Source organism: Mus caroli, chromosome 8 (assembly GCF_900094665.2).
Source record: "Mus caroli chromosome 8, CAROLI_EIJ_v1.1, whole genome shotgun sequence".
NCBI classification, from domain to species: Eukaryota; Metazoa; Chordata; class Mammalia; order Rodentia; family Muridae; genus Mus; species Mus caroli.
Genome location: NC_034577.1, coordinates 18,663,439 through 18,686,295, shown reverse-complemented (window position 1 = coordinate 18,686,295; position 22,857 = coordinate 18,663,439). Strand labels below are relative to the sequence as shown.

Here is a 22,857-nt window from a genome sequence, read left to right as displayed (position 1 = left end):
AGTGTTGCCTTTAAAATAATGAGCTGTCAAGTGGAGCTTAGAAATAATTTAGTTATGTAGGATTGTTCACTGCAACAGCCATCCACATTAAAGGAACTCCGTTTTGATCTGTAAATGCAGTTAGTGAGTTCTGAGTCTCACCCTTCAGCTTTTTACAGAGATTAATCCTTTGTCCCTGCTACTCTGCACTGCTTTTGGGGTGACCTCATTTAATAATGACCCCACTGGGTACCTGGATGCTACATAACTTCCGTATAGCGACAGCTTCCGAAGTTAAGATTCTATTATGCTTTCTTTCTTTGAGAAACTTATACAAGTATACAATGAAATATGATCATATGCATCCCCATATTTCCCCTTCCACTTCCTTTCATAGCCTTTCCAGCTCCTCTAAGACACATTGTTCTCCCAGTTCTCTAGCTCTTATCTCATTCCACACACTCTGCAATGTCTCCTGAGCCCCACTTAGAGCTAACTATCCCTGGTCTACTATTCTCAGAATGTGGGCCAGTTATCAGTTTCTGCTTTGATTGTTGTCCTTTGCAAAAAAGAAGCTTGTGTGGCCAAGGTTGGGTTGAAAGCAGCCAGATCTGTGTGTGCAAACATGATAGAAATGTGAAAAAATTATTCAGAAGGCAATTTGACAACATGACCATTTAGCAAATAACAACAACAGATTTTTTAACCTAGGGCCACCTAAGCCATGGATTTTTTTTTTTTAAAAAACAGGATTACAACACAAGATACAAAATCCATTTCTGTATTATGTGCTTTAAATCCAACCAGAATGTGGTTGGTTATACTGTAACAGTTGAGCCACTAGTATTAGCAGTGGGTACCTGTTGTCTGGCAAGTCAGTATTGTAGTATGCAGGGCTCAGTGCTAAGTGGGATCATCACTGACTTTTCTAACAACCCAAACTGTATCTCTAATCCAAACCCATTTTAGCTTCAAATCCATATCTTTATAAAGAAGTAACTCATTTCTATCCAAGCTGATCTCCTGCTCCAAACTATTAAGCCCCCCCCCCTCCCCAGCCCTCCCGCTCCTGGTGAGACGATCTAATCACACAATGCTGGGAACCTGTGGGTTGTGGCTGCAAACATTGTTTCCTCCTCTGCATACCTGCTACAACATTTCAACAAAACCTGGATCTGGCAGCTACATTTTCTAACCTCTACCCTCCTCAGGCTCAAGCACAGCATCCTTGTTTCTGGAGAAGTGAGCCCCTTCCTCAGCTTCAAAAATGATTTCCTGTAGCTCATCCTCGGCCCATTCATTTGCCACAACTCGTTCAGGAGGAGCATGGGACCTGATTCAAGGGTTCTTGCTGGAATCTTCCCATGGAGAGTTTAGCAAGAATTTCTAGGGAGTTTTGCTCTGCAAGGCTCTAGAAATGATTCTCTCTCTCTATGGTTTCATGTGTAATATGAGGTCTGAAATTGTGGTTGTCTTGAGTATAAAATCAACAGGAAAAGCTAGCAGAGAAAACCAAACAAAGATTCACACAAGTTACTGTCTGCTACTCTGCAGACAACCTCGTTTTTCTTTTTTCCCTGAACGTAATATCCTCTAAGGAAAACATTATTTATTGTTGGAGCTAATTTGTGTTGTTTGTTTCCTATGATTTGTCACTAGAAGCTCCGTGCTGACCCTGTTGGGATCGGATGTCTAGGTGCACACCACTGTCTCTCTTCTGCAGCCTTTCTCACTTAGATTAATGGAACAACCATCCCCACTGGTGTTGCTGCCTCTAAGCTCAATCTGCAGCTATCCATCTTCTGCAACTGTTAACCTTGTCTTTCGAACATGAAGAAAAATAGAAATCTGCTTTTCCTAGATTCCTGTTCAGCAACTCTTGAAATTTTCCTTTATTCCTTTTTTCTTGGCCTAAGTTCATACTTATGAGGTAAACTTATTAGGAAACAAGGTAAGATAAAGACTGGAGAAGGGACCAGACTTAGCTCAGGTCAATAGAGACTGAGGCAGGAGCCCAGTAGAGCAAAAGATAGAGCAGTGTTGTGGTCCTGTTTCAGTCTCTATTAGACTGTGTGCACAGAGATCACAATATTGTCAAGGCACCATGACAATTCTGTCATTTTTGCACAGGCAAGAAGAGCTGGTGGCTGCTTTTCCAATACCAAAGGATGGGGGATAGTTAGGTACTTAGCTCCATCCTACCTTATCAACTCTAACAGTTGGTCCATACAAGCCAAATCACAAAATAAATAAACAAATAAATCAACAGACAGACAGACAGGAGGCCAACTATGAGATAATTATATTTGGGATAGCCATGAAATAATATGTGTATTGCCTACAGTCCTTGCAATATTATTCAATTCTGCTAATGACTGTATCCTAGGCTTTCTCCTTCATAATAATGCATTCATATACACATTTTGTCTTCCTAGCAGCTTGGTACCCATCTCACCTTTTCTCAGATTTTCCTCCTCCCCTGGGGTTGTCACAGTTCCCGCTGACAGATCCATAGTGCTGAGGAACTCTTGGATGCCTTGACTTCCAAGTCTCAGGATATTGTTTCCAAAGTTGGTCTGAGTCCAACTTGGAGAGTCTGGGGATTTCATCAGGAACTTTGGAACTGAAAACAAGAGAGCTCGCAATCTCATTTTGGTGTTCAAGAGGCAAGGTAGCACTAGATGGTTACATTTCCTGACTGGGGAAACAAGAAATATAAAGGGAGGAGGAGGAAAAGGGGGGGGCAGCAAACAAGAAAAAGAAAGAGTAGAGTCGCCTGCCAGTTTCATTTTTTTTCTGATTATACTTGCTTCTAAGAGCTGAGTCTATTATTGTGCTCAGACTCACTGAGATACCTCAGATCTTTATAGCAATTTGTCTTTACTTCTCCTACTCCCTCTTTTTAGCTTGGCATTTGTGATGCTTGTATCCAAATTACTACTAACTAATATGCCTGTCTCCCTCCTTTCCTATAATTTAACTCTCTTGGCTCAGCAGCCTTACAGCTTGGGTCTAGACATCTTCAACTAAATTTTTCCCTCTCACATCTATATGTCTTTGATTATGATTTCCGTCTCTGGAATGCCCATGTTTACCATGTGAAACTTCATGTTTGAAATCATGTTTTATACCTATCTCTCAAGCTCATAATCCATCCACATTACTGCAGTGCCTTTCTCCAGCACCTGTAAAATTCGGCATTGTATGTATCAGTTTGGATGCTGAAGTCCTTTTGGGCTACAGAAAAACTTCATCTCTGTTTTTTTTTTTCCAGTTCCTAGAAAGTCATTTATTTGATAACTATTTTTGAGTGACCAGTGTAATGAATGCATCAACAAATCAATCAGGTAAATGCCATATAGAAAATGTTGTGCGTTCTGTAGCTTGGAAAACTAGCAGTAAAGAAGTATAGAAAGGATAAGATGACAAGACTCTTGGAAGACTGGCACATGCGTGTTCTATGAGTGGCATGAGAATTAGCATGTCACCTTTGGTGATCGATATATTCATGTATAGCAAGTGTAGTGAGAATGTTCACATGTTTAGTCTAAATATGAATTCTTCCCACTATGAAAAAAATAGATTTAGAAAAGCCTAAATATGTGCTTGACGATTATAATAGCCACAAAGCTGAGAAACTGCTGAATTATAGCACATCACAGTGATAAAAGTGTATTTTAAATAAGGAATAAAGAGAAGTAAGAAAAACACCGTCTTAGCTTAAATATAAAGCTGCAAAGGCCCCTCTCTGAGGATTAGCTCTGATAAGACCACAGTATGCCATGCAAGCTTACAGGGAAGAAAGTGATCGATGGTTCCACTGAGCTGTGACACCTTTAAAGCATGAGAATAACAAACAAAGGAAGGCATTTGGAAGGGTGCAACACTGGCATTCGGATCTTGGCAGTAATCAACAGTTGTCTACTTGTACTTAGAACCACTTCAACAGGAGAAAAAACATGCCTGGTGCTAGAAGCCTAGCCGACTACCTGGGACAGTCAGGGAGGTCATATATCTTGGAGGAGAAGCTGCCAGTGCCACTTGAGTAGACCAGCCCAATTCCTAACTGCATTCTAAAGCTAATCCTTACACCCATAGACAAATGTAATTCTCATCCTTCATCAAAAAAGGCTTCTCTTGGTAGCAGATGGACAGTTATAGAAAACCACAACTGCCAAAATCCAGGGATCAACTATGTCTGGGAAGCCCAGCTCCTGAACCCAAGACTCACAGAGCATCATGGAAGCTGGGGCAGAAAGACTGTAAGAGCCAGAGGATCAGGACATTGGATGGGAGATTGTATCTCTGTGAAATAATCAGAAGTCCCATCCGTGATACCTCATCATGGCTGCCTGAGTAAGACCTTAACAGTGACAGTCCCAACAGACAGACTAACATGGGAACGGGTAAATCACACTGTAGCTGTACTTCATCTCTACACTACGAGCTATAGGCCACTGAGAGGAAGAATTAGTCTCTCCTAGGGACATGCTCCGTAAGTGATTATCCAGTGTCAAGTAGTAAGCCCTGAAACCATATCTATACAAGTAGTTCAACACAGACTACATATAGGTATGTATATACCTATAGATGCATAAATATATAAACACAACTGGAGGGAGGAGAAGAAAGGGAATAAATGAAAAACTATGATTAATTAAAATTTTGGAAATTCTTTAAAAAGTAGGTAATGATATAATCATACTGTAAACAATATATAACACATTATGATATATATATACACATATATGCTGAAAATGGCATACTTTTTCAATGTTCATGCAGAATTTTGACTCCCTCTGATCAAAAATTAAAGTTGTATTGAATCATTGGCTTGTCCGTATTATAGTTATTTTATCAAAACTGACATTAATAAAAAAAAGACGTTATAACAACACTTATTAAAAGAAATATCATGTATTATTTTCCATACTATGGGATATACCTGCCTAAAAAAAATTTCTTGAAGCATAAAATTCAGTGTATGCAATTGAAAACCTTTCTACTCACAAGGTTCAGTTGGCAAATTTGCATAATGATTTATGGACATTTGCCCTAACAATTGTGTGGGGAGACGAAGCAGCTGTTCGCTCTCTTGGCTTTGCCTGCGCTAACAAGAGATGGACAGCTGCGGTTAATGAAAAACAATTACCAATAGTTAGCTGAGTGAGTCTTGAAGTGCATTCTGGTGTTGCCAGTCCAGAGAGGAAAACCGATTCAGAATTAAGGTACCTGCGCTTTTCCTTCCTCTCCCTGGATCCCACCTGGAAGGCAGCTAATGAATTACAATAGATGGGGCTCAACCAGTGCTGACTCGGGATGCAATAGAAGGAAAGAGTAAAATTTGTAGGCAGCTAGAAAGAACAGGTAGATCACAGAGCTGTGGATTGATCCATCCATGTCTCTACCAGGCTCCCTTGGCTAAGAGTACAGGATTCGGAGTAAGTTTGAACTGCCCAACGACACTTGGGAAATACGAGGCAGGACTCTGATTCCTATAGTACTGAATGGATTCCCTTCTGTGAACAATGCTTTGCTCCAACAATGCGAAGGACTTGAAAGCTACCCCTTCCAGGTCCCTGCTTCCCTACGCATTAGAGAGGTATCATCACAGACAGGCTGCCTTCAAGCCTGGTCCCATTTTGGGCATTTGTGACTTTGGGAGCCCTCAGTCACTTCTGAGTATGTCTTCTGAGTTAGTGTTGAAATGACAATGGGACTCAAATTACAAATTGGGTAATTAGTGAACTGTGCAGTGGAATATTTTTAATATATTGCAAGTTTCAGTTCATATACCACAACTTAATTGAATTTGCCCTAAAGCCCTTCAATTAAAAATTGTGCAGAAACTAGCATTTTCAAGATAAATGTGGGCCTTGACCAAACTCCAAGAAAACAAAATGGTAAGTTTTTGAAAGGTTAATAACATTTTCTTAATCGAAGCAATAATGGAGATGAAGAGGCAATTTTCTCTCTTATCATGCAGCCGAGTTGATATTCCCCTCCCAGGCCAAGCTGGTGCTCTCGGGAGTTCAGCTGGGAAGCTGACGCCTTTGCAACCATTGGTAAATGGGACCACCTCTTCTGAGCATGCGCTCAGTTTATCACTACCCTAGCTAAGTCAGTACTTGCTGCCCTTCCCAGCTTGTCTCCTGCCTTTCCAGGTCCTATATCCTTCCTCTAAACTCCTGTATTCCTTGTTTGCATATGCTATGCCCTGAACTCTTAAGCTCAGTCATTCCTACAATTTGACTTCAAAAACTCCTTTTGACCAGGATGTGCATCTATGGCACTGGCATCCTGGAGACAGAGATGAGAGGAGGGCAGGTTCAAGTGTAGGTGGGTGAACTTTGCAGTGGAATATTTTTAATATATTGCAAGTTTCAGTTCATATACCACAACTTAATCTGCAGAGTGAGACTTTGTTGCCAAAATAAAAAGCCAAGTTAGTAGAATTGCTATAAGTTCAGGGCCGCCCATAGTATGTAGCAAGCCAGTCCATAACACATAGCAAGATCTTACTTTTGTTTTAAACACAAAAACAAAACAATTTCCTCTGGTCCTTCCAAAGCCAGGAGGCAAATAGTAAATGAAGATAAAATGCCTGACTCTATTACTTATTCCTCATGTAGCTTAGACCCAGTCTTTCATGTGAGAGACTGGTTTAAGTGAACAAACAAACAAAAGTACAACAGAAACAAAAAACAAACAAACAAACAAAAAACCAAAACCACCACCAACAACAACAGAGAGGAGGGGAATAAATGAGAGTTTCAAGCTGGCTTTACAAAGATGTTTTGGAGTTTGCACTTGTGAAACAGTAAATGGTATTTTAGGTTTAAAGCATGCACATAGGATTGTGTTGAACATGCACACATAGGCACATACTCGTATAGATACACAGACAGTTAAACCCAGAGAGAGACGAGCATACATCCACACAAACAGACATGGGGATATACACATATAGACACAGACAAACAGACAGACAGACAGACACACACACACACTATTTTAAACCACTCTCCTGCTTCACCGGTTGTTAAGATTAGAGAAGTTGGTAAACACAGGAGGCCTCTGTGCCCTGCCAGCTGATCCCATGTCTGTGGAATGCACAGAGACAAAGGCAGTCCCATTGAACACACTTTGAACTCTTTTCTACTTTGGTTCAGGAGTGCTCTGGAATCCCCAAGTTTTTATCTTGGGGGCTACACCTACAGGCTTATCTTGATTTTCCCCAACTAAGCCACTAAAGTTGAGAAAAGCCACTTCCAGACCTTGAATTTCCAAAGCAGATTTTGGGTGTGACAAAGGCTGAAAGAGGAGCGTGCATACTTCATGGATTGAAGACATGTCCTATGGGGTCTGCAGAATATCGGTAGAGAAATTATAACTTGAGCTGCCAGGAGAGACATTATAGGGGCAGATCACCCAGGGACTGACCCCATCAGCAAAGGCCACAATCATGTTAAAAACAGCCTATAAAATCATGATATCTTTCATAAAAGCACATTAAAAAGACATTGAGAGGTTAACCGACCATGGGTCTGAATTTTCATGGGGTATCAGATAACCCACGCACAGCTTCATTTTCTGTTTCTGACTGGACATATTTGCTGGAGTCCCCTTCACTCCACATTGCCTTGTTCAGTCTGTCTCCCTCACTGCTTCTGCTCTTTAAAAAGTTATATTATTTATTGTTATTATGTATGATGTTTGTACGTGTGTGCCTATGCATGTGTCTTATGTGTACCTGTGTGTATTATATGTACCCCTTTGTATGAGTTATATGTGCGTGTGTATATATGTGCCTGTGTATATGTGTTATATGTGCCTGTGTATATGTTATGTGTGTCTCCTATGTGTGTGCTTGTGTGTTATTTATGCCTGAGTGTAGATATTATGTGTGCTTGTGTATATGTGTATGTACCTGTGTATATATGTGCCTGACTATGTATGCATGCATGCATGTGTGTGTGTCTGTATGTGTGTCTGTGCCTGTGAGTGTGTCTGTGTGAGCCTGTGTATATATGGTATGTGTGCCTGTGTGTACTTGTGTGTACCTGTGTATATGTATTATGTGTATCTCTGTGTGTGCCTGTGTGTTTATGTATGTATATGCAGATGCACACATGCCAAGTGTGTGAATGTCAGAGAACCTCGTTCTGCTTGTCTCCTTCTACCTTGAGCTCTGGGGATTGAACTCGGGTCATTGGGCTTGCTAAGAGCATCTTTGCCCACGAAGTCATCTCACAGCCCTGCCACTGTTCTTAGAGAAAACATTTTCATTTCCAGCACTGGGCCTGCCAGTGTCTGGCTGGATGCTCATTTATCACAGCAGCTCGGGCTTGCAGACTTCAAAGGTGCTTTAAAGATAATCAGATCCCAATTGCTGCAGCCTGCTGCCATGTTCTTCACCAGCTCACTGATGGCTTGTTCAGTTGGCTTTTAAAGTGGAATAGGTTTTAGCTTTTATTGATGTTAGCATATCTTTTGAAGAGACATACAGAGGAAAAAAAAACAGAAGAAGAAAATGATGGACTACCCCATGATATAGAGACTCACTCGGGGTACGTGTGGGAGAAAGCCTCCCTAAAACCCACTCAGATTCCCAAAGCCAGCGTTACCTTTGGCTTTACACTTTAGCATCTGGAAATGCAGAGGGAAAGTTTCTCAGACTCCCTTACCCTCAGGTTTCCCAAGAGAGACTTGTGCCCAGAAGCCAAATCACAGCAAGGGGTCTGGGAGGTGCTGTGTCTACAATTTCTCAGGCAACACAGCTGCTGAGTGAGGAGAGGCACAAGGCACTGAAACCCCTCCATCTCTGGGTCACACTCCTCCCAACCCGAATTAGCTCTAATGGAATCTGTTGCAATACAGCCCACCTTGGGCAAGCAATGACCCCCAACTGGCCATGGTGACTTTGTCCAGCTAGGCTGCTTTCCACATAAAGACTGGAAACCTCATTTTCAATAATCTTATTTTGAGACGGTTATTTGTTTCACATTCCTGTGTGGGAGATAAGACATAGAGAGTCCATGAGTCTTATGGCTGCCTTCCCCAGGGGGATGCCATTGGAAACTGTAGTTCAAGGCTCCAACCAGGATTTTGACACTGCTGTTATCTACTCACAATAATCTATTTGTCCTGCTCTGCTTACGTGTGTGTGTATGAGTGTAAGTCTGCAATTCTATCATGTGTACAGGCTTCACTGTCAGGAGGCAGATGGGTCCAGTTCCACAACATTCGGCACTTAAGGGAGTTTGCTGTTCTTGCAGACATGTTCCCAGAGCCCACACCAGGTGGCCCTCAGTAGCCTATCACTGCAGCTCCAGGGGATCTGACAGCCTCCTCTGCACTCTCCTGCCACTCATATACACATGCATGTACATAAATAAATCTTTAAAAGGCTCTCGCTGTTCTCTCTACCCACCAACCTCTCATGCTCACATACTCCGGTGCCACAATATCACTTCAGGAATGTAATGCTGACAAACTGCCCTGTCCTGAATATTCTCCTAGTCCCAAATCCATAGGTCAAACCGAATCACCAATAGGACAAGGTACAGAGGGCAGTACTATTACACGGGAGAAAGCCTCACTGAAGGAAGTCTCGGGGGATTTGCTAACCTCTTCCCAATGAGGCTGCAGCAAGAAGCTGTCGTTTATGAAGCACAGAGAAGGCCTCGTCGTGTGCTGAGCTGCTGGTCCCTGTTTAGACTTCTACTCTGAAAATGTCCGATTACAGTCCCCCAATCAACTCCCAATACTGGCTTTGTCACTTAGCGTGATTCAGTGCAGCTTCAAAACATGGCAGATTGCAATGGTTTATTACTTCTCACTGTTGAGTGTTATTTTAAGACAGGGATGGCCACAGTCTGTTTAACCAGCCACCCTTTGAAAACACTGTGTCATTCCAGTGTATAGTTATACTGAGTAGAAGTGTCATGTAGGCTCCTGGATAAAGTTCTTGTGTGCAGCTGTGCCTGGGTTCCACTGCTTTTTTGCCTTGTAATTGTGTATCTACTGTTCTCGTGCATGCTTACATTGTTGCTCTGCATGGCTACAGTGTTTTCAGACTCCTCTCAGGATATGAGAGACCCAGTGTCTCTGTATTATTGTCAATCTTTGATGTTATTTCTGCATTATATTTTCATCTATGCTCATAAAAAAAGTGGTGTAGTTCATTCCTGTGAGTACCATCTTACACCAACATACACAGTACCCATTTCCATGCTACCACTCCTGTTGATTTGTCCCAGTGCTAAATCCCTCTTTCATGATCCTCCATTTTGTCTCCCAAATGAAAACTCCAGTTCTGTGTTGTTTTCACTACTTTTGGTAGATTTAGAATTCACTGAATCATGTTATTTTTTTTAATCATAAATCCTTTCTGTGATGGGGGTGAAGGCCAAGGAAAAACTAATCTCTTACAAGTCATTTCACCATAACCACAGAGAAACCTGGGAAAAGCTAGTCTCCAATGTCACTTCTGACTCTTTGATTTGTCCTGTCTTCTGCCCGAGTCCCAGCCTTAACAGAAGGGTGAGTGACTTGGAATCCCCTAAGTATAAATTATCTAGAATCCTCCACAGGCATGTAGGTAGGTCTGCCCACTGCCTGTGGCCTGGGCCTTTCCTGGAGATGTGCGGAAGGAAGTGGAACCACCTGCTCACTGTCTAGGAAAGTGATTTCAGATGAAGGTGCAGACATAGGGAAGCCCTCTCACTTCAACCTTTCCAGCCAACACAAAGAGAATGTCAGGCTGTGGCATGAGTTTGAATCCTGATGGGCATAAGGGGCCACTTTCTGAGACTCCTAGAAAGGTGTCAGGAGACTGTATATGAATGGATCCAACCCACAGGGTGAGTTTGCTGCCCCTCACCCCAGACTCCCACTTGGCTACCAGGCCAGCCCTGGACAGGAAATCAGGAATATAGGGGCCATAGGTGAAAACCTGAAATTGTGAGGGTTCTTCTTGATTCTTCATTTCATCAGACTGAGAGACACCTGGAAGATGGGTCAAGCACACTTCTACTGTGTCTGTGGGTGTTTCTAGAGAGGGTCAAATAAGGGAAGAGAGCCCAGCCTGAATGTGAGTGGTACTGTCTCTAGCCTGGGAACTCAGATGGAATGAGAAGAAGGAGACTGCCCGGGGCTTCAGCATCCTCTGTCTGCTTCCTTCCACCATTTGGATTGAAATATCCATAGCTAAAGTCAAAACAATCTCTCTTTCAACTTCCAGTTTCTATGTCTGCCAGCTAAGATTTGCTTAACACGGTAATAGAACACTATTGGCCAACACATTCTTTCCTATCTCCCCACGCTCTCCGTGTCCCACCAGCAGCCAGAGGGCAGAGAGTCTTTAGTTACAGCCACCTCTGTCCAAGCTGCTGCAGTGATTAATGAATGGCCACCAAGGCTGCCCCTTGTTCTGCTGCTCCAGCTCCACTTTCCCTACAACTATTGTCATCGTCTTTAATGAGGATACCAGCGTCTGTGGAATGGAAATCTCTAACTGGAATCACATGGTAGAACAATAAAAGCAAGACATAGCTGACTTGTTCTTAATGCCAGTAAAGTCGAGAGATACCAGGAGTTTACCCCTCTAATCCGGTCATCTCGAAGGCAAGCCAACTGAAGATCCAGATGGCTAGTTTGTTAGCAGAGTGCCAGGACTACAGTTCCAACCCAGACCCCTCCTCTATCTGAGCCTATGGCTGCTGTTAATACCATGATAGCTGTGCAGAAAGGGTTCAATGTGTTTAGTTGGGGCGAGTGTGATGATGTCAACAGGCACTGTGGGATGGGTCCGTAAGCAGCCACCTTAGTTTACAGAAACATCAAATGCCAGGAGCAGGCAAATGACTGCACGTCAAAGCTACTGAGATGGTCTTCATGAGATTATAATCAGAGCTCCAGAAGACCTATACTTCTAGCCTGAGGGACACACCGTAAGTGATCCACAGCAGGGGAGACCAGGGAGGTATCACCACACAGGCTAAAGAACTGGGGACTCCAGTAGAGAGGGACATGCATTTCTCAAAGTTCATTTCTAGGGCCTAGCACAACTCTTGGTGTATAGAGAACTCTCATTAAATACAATATTCCATCTAATCTAGAATGGCATTTTTTTCCTAAGAAAGTTGTTGAAATGTGTGACATTACAAAGAAAGGCAAATACTGCTAACAAATCATGAGAGATTTAGAGATACCAAATGTGAACAAAAAGAGTCATCTAGAATCAAAGAACTACTATACTAGTAGTGAAGGGGACCTTGTGAGTAGACCATGTAGGGTCAGGGTTCCGTGACCATTCCTGACTGTATGAATAGTCCTACTGAAATCTCTTTATTTTTGTTGTTGTTTTTTTTTTTTTGTCTCTCTTTGGGGATATTTTTGTTCATTTTTGTTCTTTAAGAATTTCATACAAGCATGAATGAAATATACTCATATCCACCCCAACCTTCAGTTTTCCCTATAACCCTGCAGTGTGTCTGCCTCTCAACTTCATTTCTTCTTCTTCTTCTTCTACTTCCCCTCCTCCTTCTCCTTCTCCCCTCCCCTCACACTCTTCTCCTCCTCCGGTCTAAGACCAACTAGTACTAACCATATGTACATGAATATAGGACCACCTTTTAAATTTTATTGTTTTGAAAATAGAAAAGGAAATAATAAACTCCATCTCAAAATGAATGTCTGGGGCTTGGGAGAGGGTTCGAGGATTTAAAGTGCTTTCTGTTCTTGCAGAGGGCAAATCTTTAATTTTTTTTTTCTGATTAGAATATATCATCTGTGTTAAAGAACTTTGTATAGTGTAAACTGTAACATTGTGATGTTTGGAAACTATAGGTTGTCTATTGTACCTTAAACGATAGAAGCAATTCAGATTGGTAATGCTATTAGCAAAGGCTACTCATGGTCAGTTATCCCAAGTGTGGGCTCAGAGCATACTGCTGGAGAATATTACTAGCTCCAGCGGCACGCCAAGGTTCAGACAGGAATGTTAGGTACCCGAAGGATCCACCAAAAAAGGATAGAAGTTTACAGAACTTCGCCATTGCTTGGAGCACATTTGGGAAGTACTTGTCTTGTAATTGGTGAACTTTGAGTGCTTCTAAACTTGCAAGAGGGGACAAAAATCTGATGGAGTTTTTCTTTTGCCATTGCAGTGTTCGGGAAAGAGCCTGCTAAGCAAGGATCCTACCACTGAGCCATGACCAGTCTTCCCAGCTGACGTTTTAAGAGTGCTCTACTGGTGCATATCTGTCAAGAGGCTTTGCTTCAATTACGTTGGCATCCCAGCTAACTGAAGCTCCGAGAAAAAGAATGTTCCCAAATTTCCAAAAGCTTGCAAACCTTTGATGATCCCTGGTTTTATCTTTGTTTGTTTTTGCTTATATTTATTTTGTGGGAAGGTACACAGGCTTGTTAAAGTGCACATGTGGAGATTGAGAGAGAACTTGAGGGAATCGTTCTCTCTGCACCATGTGGGTTCTGGCTCTTGACCTCTCAAGCTGTCAAGCTTGGCAGCCAGCTCCCTTACCTGCTGAGCCTCCTCACTGGCTCTGATATTCAGATTTCTATGAGATAGGTTTCAAGTAGTTCATGATATCTTTGGACTCATAGTGTAGCTGAGGATGACCTTGAACTCCCGATTCTCCTGCCTCCAGCTCCCAAGAGCTGAGAACAGAAATGTATGCCAACACATCCAGCTCTATTTGGGTGAAAAACCATTACCACGCCCAAGAAGTCATATGCTCTAATACTGAAGAACACGAAACAGTTGAAAATTAGGAAAGATTTTCATTTAATTTTTCCTGCATGCTGATTTGGATTTTGCAAATGAAAAAAAAAAATAAAACCTTAGTAAATGAAAGTTTCTTTTAAAAGTTTAATATTGAACTCTACTCGATGTGCTTACTGGCAGCAATCTCTTTGTTCCCTCCTCTGCTAAACACGTATTTAAGAAATACGAGATTGGTGGATTGGTGATCCAGTCTCTCTGGGGTCCCCTGTCTTTCCTTGGCTCAGATGAGAATGGAGCCTCCATCCCTGTAATGTGGCTTTTGGGGAAGCTTCCTGCATATGCTACACAAGAAGGCTGAATAAACAGCTGAAAATGTGGATTTCTCCAGAGTCTATTTTCCTTTTCTGGAAGTTATCCCTCAGGCAGCATCTGGCTCTTGCAACCAACCAACCAACAAAACAAGCAAAACAACAACAAACTAACCCCTTGGACCTGGCATCCAAGGCATAAGCATTGACCTTCTGTTTACCTGCTACTTGGGACCAGGGGAGCAATAGCTATTTTTGTCCTGGGATCCCAACCAAAAAAAATATATTTTTTCAAGACAGGGCTTCTCTGTGTCATCCAGGCGGGCCTCCAACTCAGAGATCTGCCTGCTTTTGCCTCTCAAATGCTGGGATTAAAGGGATGTGCCACCATGTCAGCTAGAACCAGGGGTCTTTGTATTCTAATGAATCATCCCTTCCCAAAGGACAACCTAGAGCAGAGTCTGTCCTTCAATTAACTACTAGAGGGCTATGAAAATGTATGTTCTTCTTTCTTTCACTGTTGTTTTGCCTTTGTTTGCCAAGAACCAGCCTCAGCTTGGAGAGGGGTTCCAAGAGAAGAGGTTCTGAGAGCAGGGAAACAAATGCCTCAAAGTCAAATCATGGGTTACAAGCTGATAGCTTATGTTCTGCTTGAGACAGATTTCCAGATTGCTCTCTCTCTCTCTCTCTCTCTCTCTCTCTCTCTCTCTCTGTGTGTGTGTGTGTGTGTGTGTGTGTGTGTGTGTATGTGTGTTCTGATCAAGACAGCTTTCTCTTGCTATTCTAAAAACTCTCTGGATAGCTTTTGATCTCTTGCAGATCAAAACCCAAGATTTTTATTTACATATTAGTTCAGTCTTTGCCTCAGGTTCCCTTTTGATAATCCCATGAACCAGAATCCCATGACCCTACCCCCTTAAGTCTTAGAAAGAGGCAGCAAGCACAAGTACAGACAATAAGATATCTAGGTGGGACCCTGCCTGACATTTCTATTCCTACCATGCCCAGGTCTGGGCCCAGCTCCCTCTGTCCCAGGTTGACCTTGGTCTTAGGAATCTACTTTGTAAGCCTAAACAACAACAACAACAAAAAAAAGCTGGGCGGGATCTTGCCTTTTGATCACCACTTCCTAAATCTCTCTATCTTCTTCCTTAGTATCTTTCCAACCAGCTGGCTCATAGTGCAGCTGCCTCTGCTCTTTTACATCTGTGAAGCTCCTTAAACAATTAATATTGCACCCGCATCTTTTGCATAGTTGAGAAATTACACATTTTGAACTCATGTTTTCAGCGTTCTTTCCCACAGCCTTAATTAAGGGCTGTCCTGAAGGTCACAGCATTCTGCCATTTTGCTGAGACATTGACATGCCCTTGCTTCCCAGATCCATGCTGTCCCTGACTATCACAGTCATGAACCTTGGCAGAGAGGATATTCCTCAAAGGAGGCCCTTGAAAATATGAACACTATTATACAAACAGGCTTGTGCTTACAGCAGCCATCAACACTCGTGAAGGTCTACATCCTGCTGGCTCTGTTTCAGCATGAGAACCACACCATTCCATCTATCCCTTACACATGGCCAAGCAAGATGTGGCATTTGTTGTCTCCATTTCCTGGTCTGTAAAACTAGTGTGCACTAATGGCCTCACCATGACCTTTGGAATGCATTCAACATTTTGCTCACATCCTTATGACCGTTATTCTCCTTTCTGTCACAGACGTGTTGCAACAGTGTGAGGGGACTATAACCCTTCTTTGTAGGGCAGGTACATGTATGTCCTTCCCTAGACTATTATTTAAAAAATTACCCCAAGTTGAGTGGCTTAAACACAGTAAATTTATTCTCATAGTTTGTAGACAAGAACTCTCAAATCAAGAATCAGAGTCTCTCTGGATACTCTAGGAAAAAAATTTTTTCCCATTTCTAGCTCTAGTTGGACCCAGATGTGTGCTACATACATCTACACTCTGGGTTTTTTTAAAATAGATTCCTCACTTTCCCATGAATACACCTGCTTTTGGGTCAAAGCCCATCCTGATGAGAATGAGGTCATTACAAGGTTTTTAGTTCAATAATATCCACCAAGTTCCTTTATCCAAATTAGTTCATACAGATTCCAGAAACTTAATCCTAAACATCTGTCTTTTGGAGTGGGGAAGAAGAGATTTTGTAATTCAAGTCTTTTCCTTTTTTTTTTTTTTTTTAATTTTCTTTAATATATTGAGTTGTTTTGCCTGCATCTATGTCAGTGTACCACATGCCCGTCTGGTACCCTGGTACCCACAGAGCCCAGAAGAGGGCATCAGATCCCCTGGAACTAGAGTTACAGATAGGTGAGCACTCCCTTGTGGGTGCTAGGAATTGAGCCCAGGTCCCAGGAAGACCAGTCAGTGCTTGAAACCACTGACCCATCTTGCCAGCCCTTGTCATCTTTTCTTAATTAGTGGCAACAGTATTACTACACCTCATACTTAACAGCTTCCAGCCTCTCACAGCTTTCTATTCAGAAAAATCCATGGAAAGGCCATATGGTGTTGAATCCCAACACAAAAGGCACTGAACGTGCTAAATCTAAATTTATTTTTATTAAAAACTTAACCCTTTCTCTGGATATATCTTAGGCACTGTGTCAGTTGACATTTATCTAAGATGTGGTGTGACTGACATCCTAGGGATAATCGTTACTCCAAGTTTGAGAAGAATTGAAGCCCTAACCCTAAGGATGCCCTGTACTCTCTCTAATCCTCTCCATCCCATCTTGTCTCACCAGGGTAAGAGGACTGATGGACTGCCTAGATATTTGATCTTGGTTTCTCTGGGGCCGATTTAAAAATGGTGTATGTTTGTTTGTTTGTTTTTTATCACTGTCAGAAGTATTAACTCTTTGAATCATATTTTAAACTTTATCTGTACTCATTTTAAAACTCTGCCCAACCTCCTGTATTTCTTAATCCTATGCCTTACTCTATAACTCTCTCTGAAGTTGGCCCCATGTAACCTTCTGCAATACATATTTCAAGATAAGTAGATTAACCTATATACTTACTTCTATTCTTAGATCCCCAAATTATATAAATTATCAGACATTCCACAGATTTTAAAAATATTTTCCGGCCTCCAGTGACCATCCAATTAGTGAGAGCATCTTGAAAACAGTAGCATCTCTATATGAAGACAGTCCATGATGAATTCATGACTACAAAATGTCTGTCATAATCAATTTATGATCAAGAAAATTTCACTTGGTCTCATTGTTTGTAAGGTCTCAGTGCACAACCCATTGGCCCAGTCACTTTTAGACCTGTGGTAAGACAGTGTATCACCATACCTAGCAGAAAGTGTGTGCTCATCTTCTGGAAGCCAGAAAGCAAAGAGAGAAAGTTCACACTCATAAAAAAAATCCCTTCATGTAAACCAAGCTGTTGATCCATAAATGGATAAATTCCCTGATGAGCTCAGAGCCTTGAGGTCCACTTACCTCCCAAAGACCCAGGAACACTACTTGATTGGGGGTTGGGGGAGCAAGCCTTCAAACACATTGATTTGGGAGACATCTAGGTGACATACAATGCAGAGATTGTAAATATCAATGAATGAGCTGGAAAAAACAAAAAAGCTAGGCTCTCCACATGTGGGCTTGGCACAAGAACTGCATCTGCAGATCCACCATGTCAGATCTTTTGGTGGAAAGAACTGCAAATCATACCTGCCTCCTTGGCTTACAAAATTGTTCTTTGACAAGAGCGTTCTATTGCCCATGCTTTTTGCTTTCATACAAGAGCAGTACGTAAAACGCTTCGGAACAGTGGCATATTGGGAAATTCCACAAGGGCTTTTCTCAAGAATGCATATATGTGTGAGAGAACATGGAAGGAGAGACTCACAGAAAGTGATCGGTTCCTGTGCAGTCCCTCATCCTGTCACGCAGCTTAAACATCCGTGGTCACTCTGATCCTCTCCTGCCTGCCAATGCTAAACAATGCCTTCCAAGTTCCCACCACTAACCCCTGTGTCTGAGTCATCTCCAACCCTGTTCTAATTTCTGACCTGCGCTTTGCAGGTGTCTGTTATTTTGAAAGTTTCTTGCTTTTGTTTCTAGTTTTGCAGGGGATGCTTTTCTCTCTCCTTTTGCTCTTGTTACTGTTCAAGGTCTGAGCGATGTTTTTTCTCATATGGTGAGGAAAGCTGATTTGAGAGCTGTGAAGGGCATGTGGTTTACCATATATGCATGCCTGGGGCTTTCATATAAAAACGAGAAGTATATAATGGTTCATTCGTTTTATGTATATGTGTGTGTGAAACACTGAGTAATTTCACTGTCCTTGAGAAATACAAAAATTTATAAGTAAAAATAGCTCTGTTCATGAAATCTATTGTTTCAAGATTCCAGTCTTTAAAATAGTTTTGATAATATTTTATTATTGTTTGATAATTCTCCTATCTTGGATCCTTAAAAAACATACTGCACATGAAATTCTGCATCTGCTATTTGAATGTCCTGTGAGAGGTCTTGTGACTGAGGGACCCATTTATCTTGCTGCTTCCCTCATTCATTGACACAATAAAGCCACTGACCTCTGACCCACTGACCTCTGAATTCTGTTCTGTGCCACTCCTTTTTTCTTTTGTTTTCTTTTCTTTTTTCTTGAAGACAAAGTTTTTGTTTGTGTTTGTTTTTGTTTTTGTTTTTTGAGGGAGTTACAGGGCAATAGAACTTTGTACCTGGGTTAAGGCTTGATTATGATGCAAGAATTACTGTACACCTTGCTTTCATGAATCCCTCCCATGCCCCACCATTGCCAGCAAGGATAAAAAAAAAAAACCAAACCAACCAACCAAACTAACAGTCAAAATACCCCCAACCAAAACAAAACTAGTTCACTGACAATTTTGAGCAGAGGAACAATCCACCAAGTTGTTTTTAAAAACTTTTTATTGATTCTTTGTGAGTTTCACATCATGTACCCAGTTCTACTCATCTCCCCGTCCCCTCACATCTGCCCTTTGCCCTTTGCAACCTCTCCTCACCAAACTAAAACACACAAGCAAGCAAGCAAGCAAGCAAGCAAGCAAGCAAGCAAGCAAGCAGGCAGGCAGGCAAACAACAACAAAAATTACCCAAAGCATAGAAAGCATCTCATGGTGTCACTGTGCTTTAGTGTGTCACAGCGTGTCTCACACTATACCCCTCTGTCCACACATCTTCACTTGCAAATGTTCATTGCAATGAGTCACTGGTCTGGTTTGAGGTCTCTAGCTTCTGTGACACCATCAATACTGGACCCTCATCAAGACTTCTCCTAGTTATCCAGTTGTTGCCCTGTGTCATGGAGACCTTGCAGCATTGGATCAGCAGGACTGGCCCTTTCAAACATCCCAAACGTTCACAGATGATATAAATTTTAGGGTGGACCAATTCAGAACCCTGGGTCTAGGCCTGGGTGGTTGCTGAGCCAGTCAGCATGTTGTCTCTCCCTTATCCTCACAGCCAGGGTGAGCTCTATAGCACTGCTTTGGCTAGGTCACCCAATGCCACCATCTGGCTCACCCACACCCATCCCTCCAAAGGCCCACACAGTATTGCCCCATCAAGGTGCGGAGTCCACTCTCCAAAATGCTGCAGCCTCTGAGGGGCTGGGACAGCTTTCCCTCTCTCATACCCTGGGGCTGGCTCACCTGTGCCTTCACCATCAGAGCCAGCTCCACTCTGTTGCCCAGGCAAGGTGAAGGGGCCGCTCTCCAGAATGCTACAGCCAGTGAGGGGACAGAGCTAGCTTTCCCACTCACTCTCATGACCCCAGGACCAGCCAGCTTCCCTGGCTACTACAGGTTGGTGGGTGGGGAAGGGGGAGGGAATCACCCCTGTACCCATACCACCTCACAACAGATGAGTTGTTGAAGTAAGCTCTCCTGTCTACTTGCCCTTGGAGCTGGCTCACTTGTATCTTCACAGGCAGGCTCAGCCCTACTGTGCTATCCAGGCTTGGTACTGGGCTGCTCTCCCAAGTGCTACAGCAGACCAAGAACAAGACCAGCTTATGTGTTCCCATGACCCTGGGGTCAGCTCTCCCAATTGCCTCAGGTGGCTAAGGGTGAGGGGGCAGAAATCACATGTCCCTCTCACCCCCAACAAGCCACCTCATCACAGAGGAGTACAAGGGCCAGCTCTTGCACATTTGCTCACCTACATCCCCTCTACCATAGTCAGCACTAATGTGCTGTCCAGAGGAGGTGGTGGACTGATTCTCCAGAGTGCTGTATCTGATGAGGGGCTATGCTAGCTCTCTTGAGTTCATGACTCTGTGGGAAGCTTTCCCAACTACCAGAGGTGGTGAGGGGTGGAGGGCGCATCATCTCTGTGCCCAGCAGATGAGTGATGGGGTCAGCCTTCCAAAATGGAAGCCACCAACATCCTTGCCTCCAGGGCCAGCTACACTGTGCTGCCTAGGCAAGGCTTAGGACTAGCGCTCCCAAGTGCTGCCAGCAGTGAGAGATGGGGCCAGCTCTCAGAGTGCTGTACTCAGGGAGGGGCGTGGCCAGTTATGCACATCCCCTGGACATTCATGTGGTCTCTGGCAGCTACCCAGACCAGGGACATCCCCATGTTCTCTAGGGGAATATGAACCATGAACATCAACATAGATCCCTGATTCCTGCTGCTGTGTACCCACAGACTCAGACATGGCCCTCAGCAGCAGCTTGGGCTGGGATCTCACCATGGGCCCAGGTGGCAGGGATGGCTACTCGTCTCTACTACCAAGATTCCAGTTCATCTCTCTCCCTTCTTCTTCTTCTTCTTCTTCTTCTTCTTCTTCTTCTTCTTCTTCTTCTTCTTCTTCTTCTTCTTCTTCTTCTTCTTCTCCTCCTCCTCCTCCTCCTCCTCCTCCTCCTCCATCATTTCCATTGTCTCCATCGTCTCTGCCTCTGCCTCGTCTTCCTCCTCCTCTTCCTCCTCTTCCTCCCCCCTTATTCTTCAATTTATTTACTTTAAGTATAATTGTTCTATCTGCATGTACACCTGCCTACCAGACGAGGGCATCACATCACATTACAGAAGGTTGTGTGCCACCATGTGGTTGCTGGGAATTGAACTCAGGACCTCCGCAAGACCAGCCAATGCTCTTGAATGCTGAGCCATCTCTCCAGCTTCCATCTCTCTTCATAATGCTCAAATGGCTCCACTTCTCTTACTCTCCCATCTGACTACCACATACTCATACATTGTGGTGGCTTCCATTACAGGCTACTCTTGCAAATGACAGGCCCCTGGGTGACATCCTCCATCTGTTCTGTGTGGTGTGAAGGCAAGCAGGTGTCCATGGCCTACCTGTGCTCTGCAATGGAGGGCAGGTCTGTGGGGGACATGGTGATCCACAGGTCTCTGTCTTCCTCCTCCTGTGCTACACTGCCTAGATTTGATTTGATGTGATTTGATTTGATTTGTATGAGTTCTAAGCGTAAGACAGCTTTGGTCACCAAGCCAGGCATCAAGCTAGGATGAGTTTGATCATCTGCTTTGCCCCTCACTGATATAAGAACACCACCACCAACAAGGTGTCTCTTCCCTCATAGCCTGGGGGTGTGTTGTGGGGGGTTGATGAACGAGTTGTTAAATTAGAGACTTGTCATCTAGCTGGTTTCTCACTAATGAGTTACAGGAATCTGGACCAGATGCTTATTTCGTGTCTGCATGACAGACATGGCTTTTATTTGGCTTTGGGGAAATCATGTTTGACACCTTCGGAGGCTCTGCTGAGGTTTCTAGATGGCTTGCCTTCTATAACCAGCTACTCTCCTGAGCTCTGTAAGTCATGTGCCTTCCAACAGCACGGAGTGCATTCTCAAAGGCAAACAGCCTGCTTTTGTTGCCCCCCCCCCATTCCTCTTTTCCCAGACTATTTAACCTTTGTTTCCACTTCTGAGATGAGCCTCTAGATCAGGTGATGTGTTCATGTCTATCTGATGTTGCCATTATTGCCAAGTGGCGGGAGTAGTCACTAGAGATCTCTGTACCCTGAGACAGTATAAAACCATGTCCTTAGGAAACAGAACAGAACCATCTGCTTTGAGAATTTTTTTATTTTCTATTTCTTATATAGGTTTCTTCTTCAAGGTCACAACGGGTTGGTTCCTGTTTCTTCGTATTACTCTGCCCTGAAGCTGACATCCTGAAGAAGCCTCAGATGCAAGTTCTGTGCGCTTCTGATTGAGAGAAAACCAGGCTTCTGGCCGACACATTCATCTGTATCCATACATCATACTAATCTACAGCATGTGCTGATACATTGTATAGTCTGCCGAAACCACAAAGCTCTGTTCTTGATTAGTTTATGGGCATTAGTGAGAATGCATTTAAAGCTAATAGTTTCACAACTTCCTTACAATGAAGAACCCAACTTGCTAATATTTTATATGTCCTAGTCTTAGAACCAACAATGGCAACAACAGAAATGTCTTGAAGCTGCTCATTTGGTAGCTACATTAAAGAGATGAAAGGGCAATTTTTAATGGTCAGACGGCCAATACTTTCGCCTTTTGAGGCCGAGCATAATAAACTGAGCAATGTTACATTTTTCTTTTTAAAGGGAAATAAAAACTGAGGCTTCAGTTTTTTGAATTGAGAGGTTGACTGGCCTAACCTTCCTAAAAAAACATTCTTTTTGTTTGGTTGGTTTTTGTTTTTTTTTTTTGTTTGTTTGTTTCTTGATTTTTGGGATTATTTATTTATTTATTTTTGGTTTGCTTACTAAGGACTTATGTCACTCACAGATGTTTTAGATCATGAAAAATAGAATGCTGGGAAAATGATTTGTACCAAT

The 22,857-nt window shown here is 42.9% G+C and overlaps 1 non-coding gene across 1 annotated transcript; it reads right to left on the bottom strand.

Moving 5' to 3' along the window:
* Nucleotides 1-21,480: 21,480 nt before the first annotated feature.
* Nucleotides 21,481-21,619, bottom strand: LOC115031807. Its single transcript, XR_003837469.1, has one exon. It is a non-coding gene; the product is annotated as a small nucleolar RNA SNORA48 (small nucleolar RNA).
* Between the last annotated feature and the right edge of the window lie 1,238 nt (nucleotides 21,620-22,857).